The 6,000-nt window shown below is 46.9% G+C and overlaps 1 protein-coding gene across 1 annotated transcript in view; it reads right to left on the reverse strand.

Moving 5' to 3' along the window:
* The window catches only part of VSTM2L (V-set and transmembrane domain containing 2 like), a 381,776-nt gene extending 376,256 nt beyond the window's left edge, over nucleotides 1–5,520 (reverse strand). Inside the window, exon 1 of the mRNA XM_050807401.1 lies at nucleotides 5,517–5,520. The gene's annotated coding sequence lies outside the window, so the exon portion shown is untranslated. The remainder of the gene's footprint in view (nucleotides 1–5,516) is intronic.
* Nucleotides 5,521–6,000: the final 480 nt, after the last annotated feature.

The raw sequence follows: 6,000 nt of genomic DNA on the forward strand, positions 1-6,000 counted from the left end.
CCTGGGAGTCAATGTGCCTCCAGAATGGTCCCCAGTCAATGACTAACAGAAGAATATGAAAGCCCGGATCTTTTGCTTCCAGCTGGGACAAATTCTGGGGTGCTCCAGACCCACACCCCAGTAGCCTCAGGCTAGAGCATTGCCTGAACTCACACCCTTGCTTGGCTTCCTCCCCTTCCCTGTTCTGCAGCCCTCTCCCCCTTACCTGGGCACTTTGTAATAAATTTCTTACACAGGGAACTTTGTCTCAGGATCTGCTTCCAGGGACGCTGACCTAAGCGACCAGTCAAGCCATTTAGCATAGACCTGGCTCAGAGTAAAAGCTCAATCTATTTGAGCTACTATCACTTTATTTCCTGGCAACTATGTGACTGGAAACAAATACCTTTTCCTGTCTGGGTCTAAATTTCTCATCAGCAAAGTGAGCATAATGATCTCTGCTCTGCATACATTTTCATGGAATCACTGTGTGAGGGGTTGGGGTGTGATGGCTCAAGCCTATAATCCCAGCACTTTGGGAGCCCAAGGCAGATGGATCACCTGAGGTCAGGAATTCGAGACCAGCCTGGCCAACATGGTGAAACCCCATCTCTACTAAAGAAATACAAAAATTAGCCAGGTGCAGTGGCACACACCTGTAATCCCAGCTACTTGGGAGGCTGAGGCAGAAGAATTATGTGAACCTGGGAGGCGGAGGTTGCAGTGAGTCATGATTGCACCACTGCACTCCAGCCTGGGCGACAGAGAGAGATTCTGTCTCATAAAAAAGAAAAAAGAAAAAGACTGTGTGAGGAAATAGGCAAATGCCCACCTCCACTGAAGTGTGGGCTGGGTGAAAGGACAGTTGCTGCCCTTCCTAATCAGCCCCACCACCTAGCTGCCCTCCCAGTCTCCATAGCTGGGAGCCCCCACCTCTGCCATTCCATGCATCCCTGACCCAGAAGAGGAAAAATAGCCCTCTGCTTCCCTCCTCCAGAAGCAGGAAACCTTCCCATCAGGATCCTGATGTCATCTTGAGATCCGCATAGCCTTCTTCTCACTTGAACAATTGCCCTCAAAGCCACAACCCCTCTGACTCTTCCAGGTCCAATTGCAGAAGCCTAGCCAGACAGCTTTTGCTAGGTCATAAGAGGGCAATTGCTAGATTTTCGAGAACTTTGAGAACCAATTGTTAAACTGCTGGCAATTTGAAATCAATTGTGGTGGAAATATTTACACCATGAAAATTGGCAAACACCACAGACCCCAGCATTCTTTGGAGAGGTGGTTTCCCAGCATGCAACAGACTCCATTCCTTTATCAAACTCTCACCTGAGCTCCAGTCCTGTTCACAGAGAAAATATTTTCTATTTTTCTAAGTTAAACAAGTGAAATCACTTTGCTTTTTGCAGACGGTCTTTTTATAGATTTATTTTCTGTGGGCAGGTGGTTCACACCTTGAAAAAAAGTTTCACGTTTATTCCTTAGAACCTCCACCCCTAACATACATTCCCCATAGAAAGTCTTATCTTGAACTACCTCTTAAAGATTTCTTGACTCATAGAGTCTTAGAAATATTGACTTTCAGAAACTTCAAGTTGTAGAAAGTTTAGATTCTGGAATCCTGAAACCTTAAGACTCCTGGATCTTAGACTTGGAGCATCCCTATTAGGGAAGTCACATCTTATTCAGGGATTTGGTTCTACAGTTAATGAATGAGCAAATATCCCAGTCTGGTGTAGTCAAAATCCCCCTTGCCAGTACATATATGCAAAGGAATATTATTCTGCCATAAAAAAGAATAAAATCCTGTCATTTGCAACAACATGGATAGAACTGAAGGACATTAAGTTAAGTGAAATAAGCCAGGCACAGAAAAGACAAACTTTGCATGTTCTCGCTCATATATGGGAGCTAAAAATGAAAACAATCGAACTAACAGAGACAGAGAGAAGAGTGACAGTTACCAGAGGCTGGGAAGGGTTTCATGGAGGCAGGGGAAGTGAAGACAGTCAATGGGTACAAAAAACAGGTAGGAGAAATAATGGGAAGCTAAGGAAGGAGAATTGCTTGAACCCAGGAGGTGGAGGTTGCAGTGAGCCGAGATCACACCACTGCACTCCAGCCTGGGCGACAGAGAGGGACTCTGTCTCAAATAAGATCTAGTAGCACAGTAGGATGACGATAGTCAAAAATAATTTATTGTATATTTTTAAATAACTAAAAAAGTAGAAATGGAATATTCCTTACACAAAGAAATAATAAATGCTTGAGGTGACAGACACCTCGATAACACTGATGTGATTATTACACATTGTATGCCTACGTCAAAACATCGCATGCACCCCATAAATATATTACACCAATTATGTACCCAGAATAATTAAAAATAATTTTTAAAAAAGACAAAATTTCCCTTGCAAATCCTTTAGAGACATCCCATTCTGGAAACCATTCAGCTCTCAGTGAGTCCAGCCCAGTCAGCTTTTCCTCCAGGGAAGAAGCAAATCCAGCCAGGCATGGTGGCTCACACCTGTAAATCTAGCACTATGGGAAGCCAAGGCAGGCAGATCGCTTGAGCCCAGGAGATCAAGACCAGCCCGGGCAACATGGCAAAATCCCATCTCTACAAAAAATACAAAATTTGCCAGGCATGGTGGCGTGCACCTGTGGTCCCAGCTACTCAGGAGGCTGAAGTGGGAGGATCACCTGAGACGGAGAAGTCGAGACCGTAGTGAGCTGTGATTGCACCACTGCACTCCAGCCTGGGCGACATGAGACCTTATCTCAAAAAGAAAAGGAAAAGAAAAGAAAAGAAAAGAAAAGAAAAGAAAAGAAAAGAAAAGAAAAGAAGGGAAGGGAAGGGAAGGGAAGGGAAGGGAAGGGAAGGGAAGGGACGGAACAAATCCCTGGAGTTGAGCAGACAGTCAAAAGTGTTTGGTGTAGTTTAGGAGCTATGGCATAGTAAAATATGTGTATTTAAACCCTGGAATCACTCCACACAACCATGAGAGGTACCTGGAAGGCAAAGCCACATGCCTGCCACTTTACACTCTGGTAGAATATACAGAAACCCCAAACTGCTCTCCCACTTCCTCTCCTCAGTCATAGTTGAAGTTCTATGTAGTCTTCAATCATAACGAATTAAAATTATCTGCCCACCAACAGTAGACTGGATAAAGAAAATGTGGTACATGTACACCATGGAATACTACGCAACCATAAAAGAGAATGATATCATGTCCTTTGCAGGAACATGGATGGAGCTGGAGGTCATTATCCTGAGCAAACTAACACAGGAACGGAAAACCAAATACCCCATGTTCTCAGTTATAAGTGGGAGCTAAATGATGAGAACACATGGACAAATAGAAGGGAGTAACAGAACTGGTGCTTATCAGAGGGCGGAGGTTGGGAGGAGGGAGAGGATCAGGAGAAATAACTAGCGGGCACTAGGCTTAATACCCGGGTGATGAAATAATCAGTACAACAAACCCCTGTGACACAAGTTTACCTATATAACAAACCATGTAACATGCAACCCTGAACTTAAAAGTTTTAAAAAATTAAAATGATAAGAAATTTGGGGTCAGAAGGGATCTCACAGCCAAACCCTGTCAAATGCTCAAGAATCCCTTACGGCATCCCCAAAAAGAGTTCATTCAGCCTCTGTTTGAATTCTTTCCGTGGCAGGGAGCTCACCACCTTACAAGATCACCCATGCCACTTCTGGTCACCTTTAATTATAGTGTTGGAACAAGGTATACCTTCCCATGTCTCTGATCATTAACAAACATTTACAAAGTTCCTCTCCTGCAGGAACCGGGATGCAGAGGAAATCAGGCCCTACCCGGAGACCTAAAATACCAGCGTTGAGATGGAAATCATGGCCTGAACACTCAGAGAGGGGCCAGTCACTCCAGCGAGACTGTGACTCTCTTGACCTCACCCCAATTTTGCATGTCAGTTTTGAGGATTCATAGACTCCTCAAGTCTCACGATCAAGTTTAAATATCTTACAGTATAGATGAGGTTATTGCAGCCTGAGCTGGGGAATGATTTCCCCAAGGTCAAGTTCACACAGCGCCTAAGCAGTAGAGTCAGGATCCAAACCCCTGTCTTCTACATCAAACCCAGCAGACACCCCCCAGCCCCACTCCCACATCAGATCCCTTTTCCCAGTCGAGCCTAGACAAGGCCAGAATCTAAGATCAGAAGCGGAGCCTCCCCCTCTAACCTCCCAGCCTCTGCCACATCCCCAGGGTTGAGGGGTTAGAACTGCATGGCGCCCCCCGCTCAGTCATTCTGAGCCACAGGAGACCCTGGCAAGAACCTGGGCCACTGAAGGGGGCGGACAGCTGGGCCGGGTGATGGGTGGTTTTAATATTTAAACACAGTTTGCTGCTGCACAGCCAAAGGCAAGAGCAGCTGCCTCCTTTTTCTTCTCCTTCGTCTCCTTCCTTCCTTCCCTTTTTTTAAATCTTTAATGTCTCCCGCCAGCCGCCAGTGGGGGAGGCGTTGTTTGAGTGTCATATTTCAAAGGGTTGCCACAGCTGGAGGGATATTCAGAGCATTTCGAGCCAATCCATTGTGTATAAATATATAGATATATATATATAGGTTTCATTATCCCCTTCAGGGCTGCCAGAGAATATATTCTTTTAATATGTATAATATATTTGAGCTGCTACATGGCTCGTAGGAGGAGGGGGAGGTGGGGGTGGCTCACAATTGACATTTCAGAGGCATTTCCAGGGACAGAGAAACAGCTGACTTTGAGGAAGGGGAGGGCTTTGTTCAGCGAAGGTTGGCCTCTGGGGGCCCTGTCGCCAAGTGGATGTGGCGTCCAAAATATAATCCCTACCTCATACCTGGGCCCAGCACTGATATTTATTTGGTCCTTTGAGAGGCTTCGTCTGATCCTTTTGGGTAGCCATAGTTTTCTGTTGTTAAGTGGTGTTCAGCTACAACAAAGGACTTGGGGGCAATGTTTTCTGTGTCTGTGGCAGCCACAGAAGTTCCAGGCCGTGTGCAAGCTGTGTGACCTTGGGCAAAGTGCTTAAACTCTCTGAACCTTAGTGCCTTCATCTGTAAAAGGAGACAGCAGGTCTGCCTTGCTGGATGAAAGTACATCATGCATTGAACATGCCCATGGGTGGAAAGAGAAGGCCAAGTGGGTGTTCACACTGGGGATATGACCCAGTAATGGGGAGCGAGGGAGGCCTTCCCTGGAGAAGTGATGCTTGTGGGGAGACCTACAGGATGACCCCCAGGTGAAGAGGGCTGGTGAGAGAATGTTCCATGAACCTCCTAAGCCTGTCAAGGCAAGGGACACATTTTGGCCATTTGAGCCCCTCTTGTGGGATGGGTTCAGAATGAACTGCACTGCCAGCAGCTGCCTGACTTATCTTAGCGTGATCCCAGGGGCCTGAGGGTCCCTCAGAGTCCCAGCCCTCCCCACCTTTGCCTCTGCAAGTATTCCATGCAAGGACTTCAGCCTCTGGGTCTGGTTTTGCTTGCCAGTTTCTCTTGGTGCTCCCCCCAGCCACTTCCCAGGAGGCAAATTAATATCTTCCTTGGTAACTGCAATCATTTAGAAATGAGGTCAACATTAAAAGGTGGCTTGTTTTTCCCTGGCATTTCTCAGCATCTCTGACTCTCCAGCAGCCTCTGCTCATGTGTGTCTCTTGGGGCTCCCTCCAAACTCTCCCGCCACTGCCTCTTCCCTCACCTGGGTCTGGCCACCTAGAAGAGGAGGACAGGGGTCACCACAGTCCTAGTGGGAAAACAACTGCTGGGCTCTGGGACAGGGACTCCCACATAGGCGCCACCTGAGAGCTTCTGCGTCAGAAGATGCGGGACCTGGGAATCATATTGACCAAAACTCCCAGGCAATACTGAGGCTGGGCCAAGTTTGGAAGCCTTAATCCTTGAGTTCAGAACCACAACCCACCTGCAAAGGCAGGGAATACATAGGGAGGGCTGGACTCCGTCCTGGGACCCCTTACAGCCCATCCTGCA

The sequence above is a fragment of the Macaca thibetana genome, chromosome 10, assembly GCF_024542745.1.
Source record: "Macaca thibetana thibetana isolate TM-01 chromosome 10, ASM2454274v1, whole genome shotgun sequence".
Classification (NCBI taxonomy): Eukaryota; Metazoa; Chordata; class Mammalia; order Primates; family Cercopithecidae; genus Macaca; species Macaca thibetana.